Source organism: Grus americana, chromosome 5 (genome assembly GCF_028858705.1).
Source record: "Grus americana isolate bGruAme1 chromosome 5, bGruAme1.mat, whole genome shotgun sequence".
NCBI lineage: Eukaryota > Metazoa > Chordata > Aves > Gruiformes > Gruidae > Grus > Grus americana.
In genome coordinates this window covers 36,321,385-36,338,952 of record NC_072856.1, presented here as the reverse complement: position 1 = coordinate 36,338,952, position 17,568 = coordinate 36,321,385, and positions in this window count along the sequence as shown.

Genomic DNA, 17,568 nt, shown 5'->3' with positions numbered 1-17,568 from the left:
TCTCTCTTCAGCTTCTCCATTTCTGCCTTTCAGCTTCTTTAACATACACGCTTACATTTAGAGGGAAAAGTAGGGTGAGAACGCTAGCAGATTTGTACTGTTGCAGTATGTTAGGATAGTTACTATTATTTAGAAGAACTTAGAAAGCAGGCTCAACCAGTTGAGCTTTGTATTTCTAGATGACTTAGAGTAGTTTCAGATCTTCCAAACTAACCTTTACAATGTGCTTTGTCCAGTGCAGGTATTTCTAACTGGCTATGTATCTGCTGAGTGTGATCTAGTTAGTTACCTTTAACATACCCCGAGGGTTTAGGCTTCAGCTATATCTCCAGTAGAAAGCTACCTGCACTTGGCAACTGCTTTTTTCAAGTCCCTGATCCCTTGATTTCTATTTTTTCACTCTTTTCCTAAGCACCTGCACTTGAAAATCTACTTTTAATCTCCTGAGAACGACATAGAAGCCTTCCCCTTCATGGAGCAGGCAATCTTTAGGCAATATAGTGGAATCTTTTTGTAGACTTGGACAGAACACCGCATGGGCTCGCTCTTCAATTCATAAGTAGCATATACTAAATCAGTGATGGTTTGTGTTACCATTGTTTTTCCACAAATGAACTTTTAACAAATGTAGGCTTCCTTATCAGGCTGTTGGTTAAAGAACGGTCCCTTGCAAGATATCAGAGTGATACAGATTTGTAAATGGTGAAACTAGATTCTGCTATGTGTGTGGACCCCTTCTGGGATTATGTGCCTTCTGAAAATTTTGCATGTGTGAAAAATCTCACTTTGTGTAAATAATGATTATATTGTAGAAAAGATCTTTAAGCATACTCAGTTCAAAACTGTGTGTGTGGTAACTGGACGTAAGAACATTTAAATGAAACTGCTCCCATGTGTTGCAAAGGTCATTTAGGAAAGGTTGACATCATGAGTGATTCATGTCTGCAAAAACAGTGACTGACATAGTATCACAACATCACTTGAGATGAAAGTCTTGGCTGTCAGAGTATTTGGTGAACACGCTGCCAGGACTTGGTGGAACTTTGACATCTGTGATGCAGCCCAAGGGGAATTTCAGTTTGCATATTTACATGGATGATCAGATGGCACCTCATCAGCCGCAGTCCATCTCGCAATTAATTTTATTTTTTTTTTCTATTTCCACTACATGGTGTAGTTAGGGCTTAACCTATAACTCTGACTTGGAAGATCAACTCTGCTTGCAGTAATCTCACCAGCTGCTGACATGTTTGGATAGTCATCTGACTTTAAACAACTTCTGAAATGTGGCTCATTAACATGCTACTATAATTTTTTGGTCAGTCCTTTGCTTCCTTTTTTGGACAGTAAGTAGCTTGTCAATAACACATCTACAGCGACAGTTTAAAGAAGACTGTGAAAGATTGTCAGGTCACTCTTGATTTGTTACAAAAGTGGAGAAAGCTAGTCAACGGGTGCTTCTTGGTGTCAGTGGACATAGCTAGAATGCAGAAGTATTCAAAAGCCTGCCGTGTCACCATGTATCATCACAATACCCAAAACATCAGTGTCTTACCTTTCTCTGTTTACAATACTGACTGTTAGATGACAGTTGACAGTAATTTGTGATGTCAAATCAGGACTGAAGCAAAGATTCTTCCCAAACAGGTTTTTTTTTGGTAGCATCCTCCAAGCGAATTATATGTTGGAATATAACAGCTTACAGTGGTCGTAGATATTAGGCATTCAGGAGGTAAAATTGCTTATAAAGTTAACTGGGCTCATACACAATGTGGTGAACACAAAGAATTGCTGAGTACAGAGTCTTGGTTTCTTCCAAAAACTTTAGCTTGCTGAAGACTTTCACATCCCATAGCTATGTCAGAGAGCAAGCAGAAGTTTATCGGTCAGCTAGATAACACTGTAGACAATGTCTTAAAATGGCTTTTTGACAGTCGTTTTCAGGTGAAATAGCTTCTGATGAGTTGCTGAGGGCTAAAGCTAAGCTTCAACTGTATAAGGTTGCTTCCATTTTTTTCAAGACAGTAATGGACTAGAATGAGAAAGCTCAGATGTGGTTTACCTTGGCAGCGTGGTATTCAACCTTGCTCAACCCCCACATTAGTTCTGCTCTTGTGTTCAACTCGATCACAGCCACTCCAGCTCTTCTACCAACACAAATATCTCATGCAGCACTCTGCAGACACGTGGCATGAAGAGTTTCTTTTCAGTTGGGTAGAGCTTAGTGAACCACAGCATGTCCCCAGGAACGGCAAAAATATCCACTCTCATGCTGAAACAGAATGTGGTATCTCAAGCAAAATCTCCATAGTCAGGTCATTCTGCTCTTCTGCCATCATCAAGTACATCCCAGAAAAAGTTTTTTGGGTTTTTTTTTCTCGTTCTCAGTCACTTGTTGGCTCACATACAGTGTTCCCTGAGCAGCAAATGTACATGGTTAGGCTCTTATGCTATTTGCGACCTGTAGCATTAGCAGGACATCAACTTTGGGAACGTTTGTGGAAGAGTCTCCTCTATATGCATGCTGCTTTAAAGTCCTTTTGACAGGGTCAGGGCCAGCTCTTTAGGAGATCTGTTATGAGCTTGAATCTTTGACAACAAACATCAGACAAGAACATGATCGATATCACTTGTAGTCTTACAGGTTCCTGTGGTGTGACTTGAAGTCTCCTGATGCTTTTTGTTAGTCTAGCAGTGACAGCGTTGCGTTTCATCAGGCTCCCCAGCAGGGAAATTGCAATCTTGTGCTAAGACGTACAGACCATGACAGAGTTTGTACCAATCATTCCCTAGGAACAAAGAGAAAAAACATGCAGAAAAAGCAAAAACATTTCAGGAAAGAGAAAGCATATATCAAGGTTTCCAACAATATTACAAAATTCTTTAGTTACCAGGTTAGAGGGCAGTGTACCTTCAGCTTGAGGTCCCAGCAGAGGAAATCAATCCATTACTTTTGAAACTATGAGGTCCAATTAGATGGGCTCCCTGATCTCATATTCTTTTTTTACACCAGCTTTTCTTCTTGCCTCAGAACTTCCACTGTGACCCGACTCTATTGCCATTTAGTGTTTTCATTATTTAAGTGCATTATTAAGCATTACCTGCACAGCTTCAAATGCTGCAAGGCTAATCTGGCCTTCTAGTGCTCCCCCTACACATCCTGGTAGGCCAGGTGGGAACCCCTCACCTGCTTCCTATGCCACCAAAGCTCCCAAATACCTAGTTTAATCTTTATAAATTGGATCACTACATCACGACCTGGAAAGCAACACCATCAATGGGTGACCCTCCTGGGTGTTGTGTTCCAATGGCCTTGCTGTGCTCTATTTTTAGCTCACTTTCAGACTGAGGTTGTCCCAATTCCACTTTCCCTCTTCATTTGGTCCAGTACACCCATTCCAGCTGGTAACAGGCCTCTGAGTTTGTCATTGCTCACTGAATGAACCGCATTGATAATGTTTTTGTATGCTGCATGGAGAAACCCTGTTGTGCTTTTCCTCCTTTACTCCCTCTGCTGTAAGAAGCTTGTATAAATTTTAGCGTCACTTAGTCACACATGAATAAGACTCTTTCAGTCCCATGAAAAAAATGTCATTGAAAGGCCAGTTATGAAAACAACTTTAATTTCCCCTAAAACCAGTAGAAGCTTTATATATTAATTTTATCTCTGGATCAGCCCTTTAGCTAGCAGAACTTCTTATTCAGGTGCTGTTATTGTGCTATACATTTTGAATGAATACCTTCTTCAAGCAAAACTGCATAACTGCATGGATTGCAATGTACGGATTGAGGAATGTCAACAGCGAAACACACTGAATATTTCCAAAATTGTTTTAACCCGTAAGTGGTTAATGTTAACATTTGTCTAGTGCCAATAAAGTTAAATTTATGTGGCACGTAATTTAGGAAATTGAGTAGGCAGAGAGCTGATGGATGCCTTCTTAGCTAAAAAAAAATGTTCACTTTCCGTTAAACACTCACACGCGTTTGTCATAGCAACCTTGAAGGTGGCCATAATGCTAAGCAAAATAAACAGTGCTAGCATAATGTTCACTGTAATAACATGTCTCATGAGCTAGTTCAGTACTCCTTTTTATTACCTTATTTTCATTGCTCATTCACTGTGTTGGAGTTCTGTTTTGTGGTTTAATCATTATTACATCATTTTCCTTTCTTAATTTAAAGCTGCTGCCCTTTTCCTGTCATTCCATGCCACCTCTTCACTACGTGCACGTATCCCTCTTAACTTGCTTTATTTCTTAATAGTGAGTTCTCTAGTCTATTAGTTCCCAATAAAGACTAATAGTTGGATAAATTTTGTATAAATCTAACTAGACGATGCCTTGGCATTAGCAAAAAAAACAAAAAAGAAAAAGAAGGATTAACAGGAAAAGGGCAATACAGTTAACAAAGTATGACAACACAAAATGCACAGAAAGGTTAATCAAAGTCCATCATAGTCACATCTATCAAAACAAAATAAAATTCTAAAGTTTCTAGCTAACGCTCATTGAATTTCATAAATCACGGTCAAAGCACCCAATATTTTACACAAATCCTGAGTTTAAAGTAGAAAAACTGTTCTCTATTCCAGTATTCTCCTATCCTCCTCTTCCTTTTGTAGACAAAGAAACCTAGGTAAAATTGAGCAAGTTTACAGACCAACATGCCAGAGATTTCCAGCAGACGGACAATTGCTACTCTACGTGCCTTCCCAGTCACTCCTAATGGATACGGCAAATTCCCGCTGACTCTCCCTGGGAAAGGCCACCTGCCACGTCAGGACTGAAGAGAGACAAGGATTCAGCACTGGCACCTTATTTTACTCCTTTTACTCTTTAATAATTGACATAATGAAATAACTGAACTGCTTATTCTTAAGCAGCATAAAAAAGAAAATACGCTATTACCCTTTTCCTTAGGAAAAACATGCTAGTTCATCATAGTGGTAGCTATTTTTATCTGGTAATCCTCCTCATCTGAGAGATGAAACTCTGTTCACCTCAGGTGGCTCGTGTAGAGGAAACGAAATATTCACTTTTCAAAAACCCTTCTGAGTCCCATTCACTCAGTTCTATGTAAATCTGGGAAAATAGGCAGTTTTAAAAAAGTCTCATATTGTCCATCCTCTGATATTCTGTCCAAGTCTGTGTATATATGTATAAAGAAATGACCCTTGTCACGTCCAAAGTACATCTCATAATGTTTACCCACAGTGCTATATTCATGGAAAGACTATCTACAAGTGACATAGAGTCCTCCAGGTTTTAATGAACAGCAGAAGGAAACATCAGGATGACAACAAATCAAATTTAATGATACATTATGTGTATTTGCTTTATAAAACCCCAAAGAAAATGTCACAAATCCTTCTCCCCAACCAAAAATACAATCCACAGACAATATACTTGCTTTCAGGAGCTTTTCCCAGGTGCTGAGGCTTCACCTTCAACGATTACTGATGCAAATGGTGAAGTGCACCTAAAGCGGTAAAGTTGCTCTCGTTTAACTGTCTGCACTGAAATTATTGTTGCAATGGTTGTGTGGTTTCTCTTTTTTCTCACTAATCCCCCTCTCCCCATGCAATGTTCATCTACCAGAATAATGGGGAGGAAATGCCATTAGGCAAAACTCATTACCAAAGGTCAGTCTGCATGAGTAAGGACTTGCCTGCAAGAGGGCAGGTTGAAAGTCTGGGTGAAGTTTGGCTAAAGCATGACGGCTTCATTTAAAACCAAAACAAATGAAAAACCCCTTTCTTATTCCAAATGAAAAGGGAATCCATATAAGCAACATTCTATAAATGGAACAAAAAGGTCTTTACTGATATTTTTTAGCAGTACAATGTGACAATTCATTTATGGAACTGGGTTTATTTGAGTATATACGCCCTAACCCTTTCATGCAATGGTATTCTGAAGAAAATAATAGATTAGCCAAGAGCTGGTGGGCTAATGCTGTTTGTCTTTATGATGTTAATTAGGTTTACTTGATTGTCTGCCATTTACCTCAGACCACAGGATTAACTGAGTGCCCTTCATATTAACTCTCTCATCAGATAATTATCATTGCTTTTTCCATGCAGTATTATTACATACAACATTTACTTTAACTTCCTCCAAATATTGAATAAAAAGTGTATTCATTATATAATGTATTTACTCTTAGAGTCATGAAGTCATGAACTCATTTTAAGGACTGAGGAAAAGAAGCAAATACAGAATGATTATGGGCAAGACATGCTGTCTGCCTCAGCAGTCAGTTTAACGTCTATCATGGAGAAATGTATTTTCCAAGGCCAATTGTGGCACAAGTATTTTTAACTTGCCCTTGCTTACACTGGTTTAAATCTGGAGTAACTCACTAAAGTTAGAGAGTGGAAGCCTGGATGAATTCCACACAGTGAGAAAAGAATTTGGCTGCTGGCATATAAAACTAAAACTGTTAATCTTCCTTTTGATTCTAGAGCTGGTCATTTCTTTATAAATGTTTACTACAGTGGTAGTCTCTAGGAAGAAACTTACTTAACATTTTTGGCTGAAAATATCTTTTCTTCTCCTGAAATCCGTATCTCAAGAAAGTGTTTTATTCTATCAAATACATTAACCTCCCTTTCTGTGCAGCTGTACTGCCTCTACACTTCTCAATCTTACCAAGTGGTTTCCTTCACAATACTTCCAGGAAGTGAGGACGTGATAGTATTCCCCCTTCATGGACAGCCAACAGAGTCTCACAGAGATGGTGGGCTAAATTCAGAGCAAGAATTTTTTCTTTAATTGTCCCGGTAGACACTTACAGACACACTCAGTTGCCTTATCTACTCAACATGGGAAGGCACACAAAGTCACTCAATACCTAATATTTCATGTGTGAAGTTATGTTATCTGTTGGACAGACATCCAGGTGCATCAAGTTGCAACCCTATCAAACAGCTAGCTGCTGGGCAGCTCTGCCGGGATTCACAAAACCGAGGTTCCTCATCCTTTTTTATCCATGATTCTTGATTTACTACCTAAATTTGGAGTATAAATTCTCCGGTGAGATGGGCATAAAAGATGGTCGCAATAGTTCAGTCTGTCTGAGTAACGCCTTGGGCTGTGGGTCCCCGGCTTGGTCCCTATCAGTGCTGGTGTGATCATTCCATCCACCAGGTGCTCTGACAATTTCTTTAGTGGAGTTTACTTTCTATAAAACACATATTTGCCGTGCCAAAAAGGTGCGTTTCCAAGGCATGCAGCTGGGCAGGGGAGGACTGGGTTCTAGAGGTTTCTCTGTGAAACCAATTTATTCATAACTGACGATCTTCAAGAAGAGTGCTTGCCTGAGAAAGCCTCAGCCTGTTGGCTACACAGTAGAGATTTGCATTTGGATCTCCCACAATACACAAAATGCTGGAATGGTGAGTTGAAGTGTACCACCTCCAACCCTCTTTTCTTAGCTATTAAAAAAAGAATTTGACTGTTACTTAGAAGAAGAACAGCGACACTTAGACCCCTGCCCGCCCTTTTATGTGTCCTACTGGATAACCAAGCTAGCTCCTGTTCAGGTCACTCAGTCTTATGAACTTCACCCTTCGACATCTGAGTCTTTTCGCGCTTTATGGAGTATAGGCTGGGCACTTACATCAAGGCATGCATTACAGCTGGTAGCATGAAAAACCTAGCTGAAGATTTGAGCACCTCCATTAACTTGTCTGCAAGAAAACTGAGCTGAACACTGACCTGGAACCTCTGCTCCAGCATGTTATCCTGATTCCTCCCTCCTGTCCACCACATTTTTCTTCTTGAAACAATGCAGTGTCTCAGTGGAATCACAAACCAACACCATATTTTTTTTTTTTCCCATCTAAAAATACTTTTTCACTACCTTTATTTTGTCTTTATGTTTGGAAAGACAGCAAGGAGCACCAACCCTGTGTGAGAATGGAATGGTGAAAAGATCCTTGGGCGCCCAGATGGTGTACTCAATTTGTCTTAGAGGAGCTTTTCCATTGATGCCATGGGACTAGAGTGGGCCATTGACAACTTGGACACTTCGTACATGCTGTGATTTGTAATTCTCCCCAAACAAAGAGCTTCCTGTCTTGCAAGATGCTGAACTCTTCATCTTAGTAAAGCCAACAGGAAACAGCATACCTCAAGGTTCAGTCAGGTCTCAACACTATTTTTTTCTTTCTTTTTGTGATTGGAAATTTTCTAGGTAGTCTGGTGTTTGAATGGATGTCTATATTGTAAGAAATAAAACAAGGATGAGTAAGACCTCCTACAAGAGAACTTTTAAATAATACTAACGTGTGTATAGGTGTTTCATCGAATGATGGGAACAAATAAGGGGAATGATAATTTGTGAAGATCAACATGAAGAACTAACATAAAATGTATTAAAAGTAAGTTTATTGCTAAAATGAGGGGTTTGAAAAACTATTAAGGAATATCATTCTCAGATAAGGACCTAAATGGATCTACGTACGGAGCTACGTGTAGCTGTGTGTATGGGGCTTACAATGAAAATCAGTTAAGTTGTGAAGCAAGCTTATTTACTGGTTTGTTTTTATTTACTATCTTATATGCTGATGCAGAAGCCAGAAGATCTGAAGCAAAACCCCTCTAAGAACACACCTCAACAGAAAGAGGAGTTAGAAAGAAAATAAGGGGCAAAAAGTCTGTTTTTGAGTTAACATAATTAAAATTATAAATAATTTGAATTTAATATACTTTTTCTCCTCAGAAGTCTTTTCCATTCCACTAAGGGAAGGCTACATAATAATCATTGTCTATAAAACCACTCTGTGCACATACGGTGTGCATGGAGACAGTATACAGAGCACCACCTACTGACGTACAAAGAGCACAAAATATTCTTCTTTTCTAAATCATCTTCATTGCAGCTCGTAACTGTTTGTGATTTGTTACACGCCCCAGTCTGTCCTTCATTTAGCTATGTCTTCCAACTCTAATGCACACTATAACCTGTAAAAGGACTATGAGGCAAATAAAAATATGTTGGGAAGTAATCAGGCAAAGGACTCGCTCTTCCTATGTCTCCAGCCCGCACGTGTCCTGAATGGGACGATTTCTGTGAGTAATCACATTATGTATATAGTAATAAAAATGTGGATTTAAACAAACAAACAAACAAAATCTTCTTGCATTGGCAGGAAGTAAAACATGCATTTGCAGAGGACATAATCTCTCATTCATTTTCTCAGTCTGCATAATTTACATCAAATCTCAGCTTGGATGAATTCATCTTTCACAACAGTCGTCTTAACTTCACTTGATGTGGGCAGAAACAGTAGAAAGTAATATATTACAGGGATCACTGTATCTGCCTCTCCTGTTAAGCTGAGTTTAAAGGTTTTAGTAGACTATGTGAGAGCTGTTGATTAAGTACTGCTGTCTTTACTTCCCTGAAACAAGAGGAAGTGGTGTATTTCGCAGTTCCTATTCCTCTGGCTTCCACCAGACACACTGAAGTTGAAATTTCAGGACTGCTCATAGTGGTTTTACTGCTGTCACCCTCCAGATATGAGCCTGTGTCCCTGAAGTGGCTCAGATAACAACAGGTTGCTGATAGGAGATAGTGCAGTTAGGCAAGAGCTATATAGACCTTTGTGGCCTCAATGTTTCTAATGTAGATTTTCCCCCCCCCAGTTTTATAGAAATGAGATGCAACTCCACAGAAAGAAGGTATGAATGACAAAAGATGTCCTGGAAATAAAAAGGAAGTTGAGTCTTCCTTACTTCTCTGCTCGATAGTATATTAATTTTTTTAAGAAAATAATAAAAAAGCAATAAAGGGAGCAAGAAATCCAGATGCTTTTCCCTGTCTGTGTAGTTTAGCCACTAGTTATTTGGTGTATGAATTAGCAATGCAAATAGTGAGAGGGAGAAGAGTATTTACAGAGTAGCTGGAGGATTTGTGGAAGCCGTCACGCACGCATGATGACAGTGTCTTGGTTTCACCCACATTACTCCCTCTTCTCAGTTACAGAGCCCCCAACTCTTTGCGGAGCAGCCATATGGTTAGGGAGAGGGGAACTGATGCTGCACAGACAGGATTTGGGGTTTTTTCTGTGCTCTCAGACAGAGATCTCCTTGGGGACAAGCTGGGCTTAGGTGGTTGCATAATTTTGCTATATTTCCTAAGCCATTTTTTTTTGCAAGATCCTTTTCAAAGGCTTTCACAATTCTACTTTTCTTATTTTATAATCTTATCTTTTGGTTTCTGCCTTAATAACTCCTGTGAAGGTATGCTATTGGCAAAAATCTGTCATTTAACAAAGGCAGTCCTTCACAGCACAGCCAGTATTTTAAAGGATTATACTAATATTAAGAGGATGCACAAAAATCCTGCCAGATTCTTTCTGAAAGAATTGAAAAAACTCTGAGCTTCCTGAGTATTCCCCAAAGGCATTAACAAAAAAAAAAAAAGTCATTTGTGGATGACCCTTCTGATTTCATCTCACCAACAGTATGTTGATGTCATCTGAGATTTATGCAATGCAGACATTTGGGGAAAGGGAGAGGAGACTATTCTTAAAGAGCTTCAAGGGTGCTAACAATTATTGTCATTATATGTTACCAGTAAGCTCAGAAATATATTAAAAGCCTTCTAAAAGCATCAGCCCTGATGTTATCATTTGGAATTGGACCCCCAAAAAGGAAAGCATAAGCAATAAATACGCTGGAAGCTCAGGAGAAGAATTTGGCACTGTCAGAATGGACTGGATCTAAGCATTGTTCCTGATGGGGAAAAATAGCCATTAGAAAAATGATTGTTGCTATTTATGAACATTATGTTGCTAAGTGACATCATGTGATGTTCACTGCTTCATCGGCCACCCACGGTTCTCAAGGAATAGCAACAGAGGGGGTGAAAGGGGTGAAAGAAAACCAAAAGGCTGAGTTACTATTAAAAAAAGAAGGCCTACAGTTCAAGACAAAGCAAATAAGCTTTCTAAAAATACCTTCTGTCTTTTTCTAGGAGAATCCAATAGAATTAGGTTAGGAACTTTTTACAAAAGCGGTACGTAGGTGAATCATTTGAAAGAGACAGCCTAAGAACCAAAACCTACCCCTAACCTCAAATATGTTAGTGACCTGCTTTTATATTTACATTCATATATGTATGTATGTGTGCACGTATGTGTGTTTATATTAAATTTTCCATGAGAGGAAGACTGTATGCATTAAAAGCCATGTCATACATTTTTTAATTGCTTCTAATGTTGTCAGACTTTAATCATTTGGGCTCAAATGCTTCATGCTCCTTTAATTTGCTCAATTTTTTATTACTTCTGCCATGTCAGCTCAGCTGCTTCACAAAGATTAGATTATTTAAGCAACCATTTCACTGGCCCTTTAGCACTCCCCGTGCTTTGCAGTCTCTCGAAATTCATGAGGGGAACTGGGATGAGGACAAAATTGAGATGGAGAGGAGAAAAAGCCTGGCTCAAACACCCCAGGAAAGCATGCATGAGAAACTGATGAGCTTGGATGTAGGAACAGAGAAGATGGAGAAGAGACAACAGACCGGACTGCTGTCTTGTAAGAAAACCTCTGATGGTATGGGTTGGAAGCCAGCATCCAAACCCTCACTCCTTCCTATTTTGGATACTCCTTGCACTCAGGACTTGTGAGGCGTGGGGCATAAAGCAAGCGTGCTCAGCCTTTCCAGCCAGTGTATCTTTTTAGTAGTTAACATTTAGTAATTTTTTTAATCTCCTTTTTTTTTTTTTTCCTTAATCATCTCTCTCATGGTTTCTCTTTGATGGCTTTTTGAGTGCTTTTCTCTGGACCACAAGCACTCAACTTTATTGATGCTTTGTTTTAACCTTTAGTACTAATATATAAAATGATCAAAAATATATATTTACCTTAAATGTCCCTTCTGCCACCCTCTCACAGCCTCCTGTTGCCTCTCTCCTCTTCAGATTCTTTCAGTCATGTTATTCACAAACTGGATGTTTCCATTTTTAATGAGCACAAGTATAACAGGTTATTAATTTGATATCTGTTGTCCAGAGAAAACCATTTAGGGTACTGAATTAATTTTCTCTATTCTCACATACAGTGATTAGAAAGGAAAGGCAATTGGCAGTAGTGAGTGCTGGGATATGTATGTTAGCCAGGTAAGTTAGGGGGAATGTTTGTTGGTTTTTTCTCTCACAACATTATCAATAAGTACCCATTACTGATACATCATTATTAACTTTCCAAGTTAGTATGCATGGAGGTGAGTAGCTTGTCTACAGTTTCAGAATCACAAGTTTACGCCGATTTACATTCAGGTCACACTTTGATTTGGGGCTTAATTCCCTACCTAGAAGGGAATTTCTGTCAGGGAATGCAAAACGTCGGGTTCTAATCTTGCTTGTTGAAGCCCTTCCATTACCAGGCTCCCCGAAAACTGCTTGTGTAGCACTACGGAAGCCTTTAAATTAGAAGTGCGTCTTCTTTTAGAGAAGGAAAAGCAAGATTTTCATTTCATGCACACTTCTTTGTTGACATTTTCATTTGTGCTGTTGAAAAAAAAAAAAAAAAAACCCAACGAGAAGACAAACATGCCCTCAGTTCATTTTCCTGTGCTAACAGAGTAGCTTTTTTTTCTGTGGCAAACACACCTTCCAGACAGGGAGTTGCTTTCGGACTTTAGTGGTTCACTCCCTTCCTGTTTGAGACCAATTACGTCTCATTTGCAATACCATTAGTCAAGGAAGTGGCTATCCTGAGGTCACTTCTCAGCCCACCCTTCCTAAACGGCACTGGTCTGCCTTTCTTCCAAGCCACCGGGCCCTGAGGTTGGTCTCTCTTTGTGGTGAAGGCTCCTCCAAACGTACAAGCAATGTCAACCTTTCAGGACTGGCCACAACTAGCGCAAGTTGAAATCCTCCAAACTACTTTGAAAGCTGTGGTTTGAAAAATGACGCTGGCTATTTATTAAAACAGCAAGCATGATCAGACCAAGCCAATTTGCTGGTTTAACAGATGGAAGCTTGTTAAAAATCTTTATTCCAATATGTTAAGAATCCAGTTTTGCTACAAATTGTGAAGTATGACTTGTGAGTCAAGCCCCAGTGGAATGGATGTCTCATACTTTGAAAGTCTCAGCTTTACATTCAAGACCCAACATTTGACACTTTATGGTGTTTTGATTTGGGATTTTTTTTGGAAGTAAACTATTCCCATCATTTAATAGTATTCCATGTTTCCTGTCTTTTATTTTAACTAGGACAGATATTCTGATACTTTACATTTCATCAGTGAGGAGAGGATGATGATGATTATTTCTTAAATTTCTTCAGTTCTGGTCTACTGTCTTTACTACCCAGATAACACTGGTTTTTACACCTGAAGCTCAAAGAGTTTTAAAAGTGATCTCCCAAGGTCACACTGTGTACATAACTAGCAGAGAAATCATTTTGTCTTACTACATGCAAAAGATCTTTTCTCCAATTTCTGTTCTCATGAGAAAGAAGCTAATAGGGGAAAAACACAGAAAATTCACTTAACTGTGGCAAATCCATGGAATAAAGAAACAGGTAGTGATTAAAAAAAAAAAAAAAACAAACAAAGAGTTGTGAGCTGAAAGAGGGAGCTTTTGCAAATCTATATGCCTGGTTTCCCTATGGAGGCAGCATAGTGCCTGTGGTGCCCTCGCACACACACTTTCCTGGAGAACGCTGCAGCCTTCCAGTGTCACTGACATAGGCTGGGGGGACTCGGTTGGAGGTTTCTGGCCTCAGAGAATCCCTCTCAGGCAACTCACACGCCTGGTGACTTACCTTCTTCACCATTTAAATATTCAGCACATTTTAATTAAATTGGCATTTGCATAAGAAGTATCATAAGACTTTTCTCCATTGTACTTTCTTAAAATGAAAACAAAATAAGTATCAAACAGGCACCTATGACTACATCATATGTGAGTCTAAAAGCTTAAAATAAAAGTTTATGAGGAGATTAATTTTCAACCAGAAACCCTAAAAGCAGGAACACTTTGTGCTTGGTTTTTTAGTCCTGTAATTCAGGTTTTGAGCTGAGATGAATAAATTTACCTTTCAGTGAAACAAGTGAAAGAGAAGAAAGGCTGCAATACATGCAGCTCCTCATAGTGAAGCCCCACCACTTAACTTCTAAGAAATAATGTCAGTGTAAATCATGATGTGATGAATGCTTCACTGAAATGATTCATGCCATATGGTCTGAAGAGCAAAACGGGCACAGTTTATTTTTAAAAGAATGAGAAATATGAACTTGGAATATTCATTGCTTTGTCCTGCCAGGCTGAACATTTGCTGTAGCAGGGGCCAGACTTACTGCAGGTCTGTCTTCTTTTGCTCACTTAATATGTTGCACTAGTTTGAGGCTTCAGTCTCATTCATAATGAAATAATGTCCACAAAATCATGACTAGTACTCAGCAGCCTCTTCTGCAAACAAATGTTCACTGGGCACCTGCAGACTAAATCATCTTCTCACTTTCTCTTTAAAAAAATCCATGAGAAACTTCAGAAATAAATAGTTCTCATAGTGTAATGACTATCTTGGTAATGAGAAGACAATTAAATTGAGTCCCCTGACAGAGGTGAAAGGTGCTGGCAATTCCACGAGTCACTCAGCTGTCCCTTTTGCAAAGCTGCTTATGGTCAACACCTTTCTTGCTATATTGTTGTGTATGAATGCATTCATTGTGAGACTCCACTTAAGCAAAAAGAAATGTAGGTTCTTTCAATAGTCATAACGCTTCTCTTGTAATGCACCACTAGAAAAAACCAGAAGCAAATAAATGTAGATGCCTGGTCTTCAAGGAATTATTAATTTTTATCAGTGATGCTAAAAGGTATGAGCAAATCTCACTGAAATATTTAGGCCCCACACCTACTCCTTCTAAAGTAAATTACAAAAATCTCAGTAACTTCAACTATGTGCAATTAAGCCTATAACATTATAGAGCTAGACTGTGCCTTATTATTATTTTAGTCCAACTCAAGGATAATGAGGAGCCACTGTCTCCTTAGGCAAGTACTGGAAAAAGAGTAGTCAGTACGTTGCAGTCACTGTGCAGGGGTTGATGACTGCCTGGTTCTGACCTCTCCCCCACCATCTCTGCAGAGACATGTGCGCCAAGAAAGTCGTTTCAGAGCAGTCCAGTTTCAAGAAATTGAAATTTTCATTCTGCACAGTTAATCACTGTGCATAATTTCTCAAAAGAATTAATTTTGGATTGAAAACTTTGATGCAACTACTTCAGGTGGCTTGGTTTGGTCTGGGAGATGTTAGAAGGGTGATTTCTAAATCAAATGTTTATGATGGGAGGGCAGTTTCAATTTCAGTAGGATAGCCCTTAAATTGATGGGCAGGATTCTTGTAGCTAGTATAAAGCCATGCAGGTTCAGTGAAGTTACTATACCCATCATTCACATCTGCTTTATTTGCAAGATTAATGTAATTTTTATAAATAGATTAATTTTGACTTGCAGTCCAGTTCCACAGTGATGTAATTAAGTTGGTACTGCCTGGGGCGGGTACTCCCAAATCATCCCTAAAGATAAGAAGTAGTTTATAGAAGGATTAAAAGCAATTTAATATTAGTTTTTAAACAAGCAATTTACACTTGTTTAAATGTCAGCAAGTCTAAACAACAGTGCCTGCTCTTTAATAGGTTAAAAGAATGGCTGGTACTTTTTTACAGATGGAAGTTGAAGAGGTTTAACATGTTAGAATAATTTAAACTGATGAAAATAATCTGTGTGAAGAAGTTATTTCATTTCAGCAATTAAACCTGTTATTGATCTGTTTTAAACTCAATTAATATAAGCTTCTTATATCAACTTAAGTATGCATAAAGTGGTGTCTTTTCTCAACCATTTTTAAACTGTGCACATACAGTACATCACATGCACGCAAACTTGTGTTAGAGAAAAGCAGTTGTTACGGAGCATATTCAATTCCTTCTCCACTCCTGTGATCCCTCTAGTGGTCAATAATTGTCTGCTAAACGTTTCTTGGTCCTACAAATGATTTGTACCTCTTCTGCATTAAAACAGTCTGTCTCCTCCCCGTATGAGTTGATCTGTTTTTTTAATTCCTGCGCTGCATATGAGCATGGCAAAGCAACCCAATCTTTTGAAACACGCAGCTAGCTTATCTGTGGGCAGTTTTACTGTCCTTACCAGGAACAGGCGTATTGTCCGCAGGACGTACAGCCACAAGCCTGCTCTGTGGGCAGTGCAGACCAGGAGGTGACCGCCCTGCTGCAGCAGCAAGCAGGACCCTTCCACCCCACCCTTGCCACCAGGCAGTATGAGACTGCCTGGCCCCCGGTTGCCAGCCTGGCAGTAGGAACACTTCTCCAGCAGTTTTGAATAGCGTAACAACATACGAGCTGTCATATTCATACAAGTAGTTCGGTAAGTGGTTGAGATTTACCTTAGTTTAACATCAATAGAAAATTGAGTTATATATTTTGGGTTTTAGTAAGATTACAGGTGACTTGTAATTGTAGAGATTTAATATGAACTGGCAGAAGACCTATCCCCCAAATTCCTGTCTTCACCTTGCTTTCAACTCAGGGTACTTTCCAATATATTTAAGAGAGGTGCCGACAGCCGCAGCTGCATACTCAATTAAGACGCCATTTCATATCAGTTCAAGCTGATTCGGGTCAGTGTGGATCCAGTGCCATCATCATTTTCTGACCTTGGCTCTGCATTTCTACTCTTTCCTCATGCTAGCACCAGGACTCACCTGACTGCTGAGGGAGATGGCTGACTGGCAGAGTAGTGAAAAAGAAATCCTGGCCAAAACCGAAAAGCTCTAGGGTGCTGATGACCCAGTTGAAGCCATATATGCCATTCACGTGAAAGTAAAGGCTTCGTATTCTCATTTGTGTATTACAAACGGCAAAGGCAAAGTCCACTCCCGTGGGAGTAGGCTGCTACAAAATATTTTTTAGCCAGTTTTAATATGATTCCCCCTCCCGCCCAGGGATGGGAAGCTCAGGAATGGGGATGCAGAAAGTTGTGGACTGGACTGAATGAATGGCAAGTTGTGAGAAGGTGTTGGGCAACCTAAGTATATGATCACAACCAAAAATGTCTTTCACTTGTGGGTCTCAAGACACAATTTGTGAAATTCAGACCTGTATTTCGTCATATATGTAGTATCTCTACCATATAGAAAAGTTAGGATTAAAAAAAACAATCTTGTGGAATTAAAACAGTGATTGATGCATGTGCTTGGCTATCATATATATGCAACACTATCAAAAGACAGTAGGAGAAATTATTGGGGTATGTAACGTCCTGTAACATACATTAGCAAAATACATTTATAACACACAGCAAGATTTACAGAGACCGACCCAGGGAATAATGCTGCCACCTACTTGTACCACACAGTATCTCCTCAATTCCCAGATTACTTTTTGGTTTTAGATTATGTTATGATAGTTTCACTTCCAGTTTCACTTCCAATTGTTCCCAGTTCTTTTTCTTAGCGTGCATTGTTGGGTGATACGGAAACTACTTGGTTTCTCAGAACAACTGTACAGTGATGATTCACTG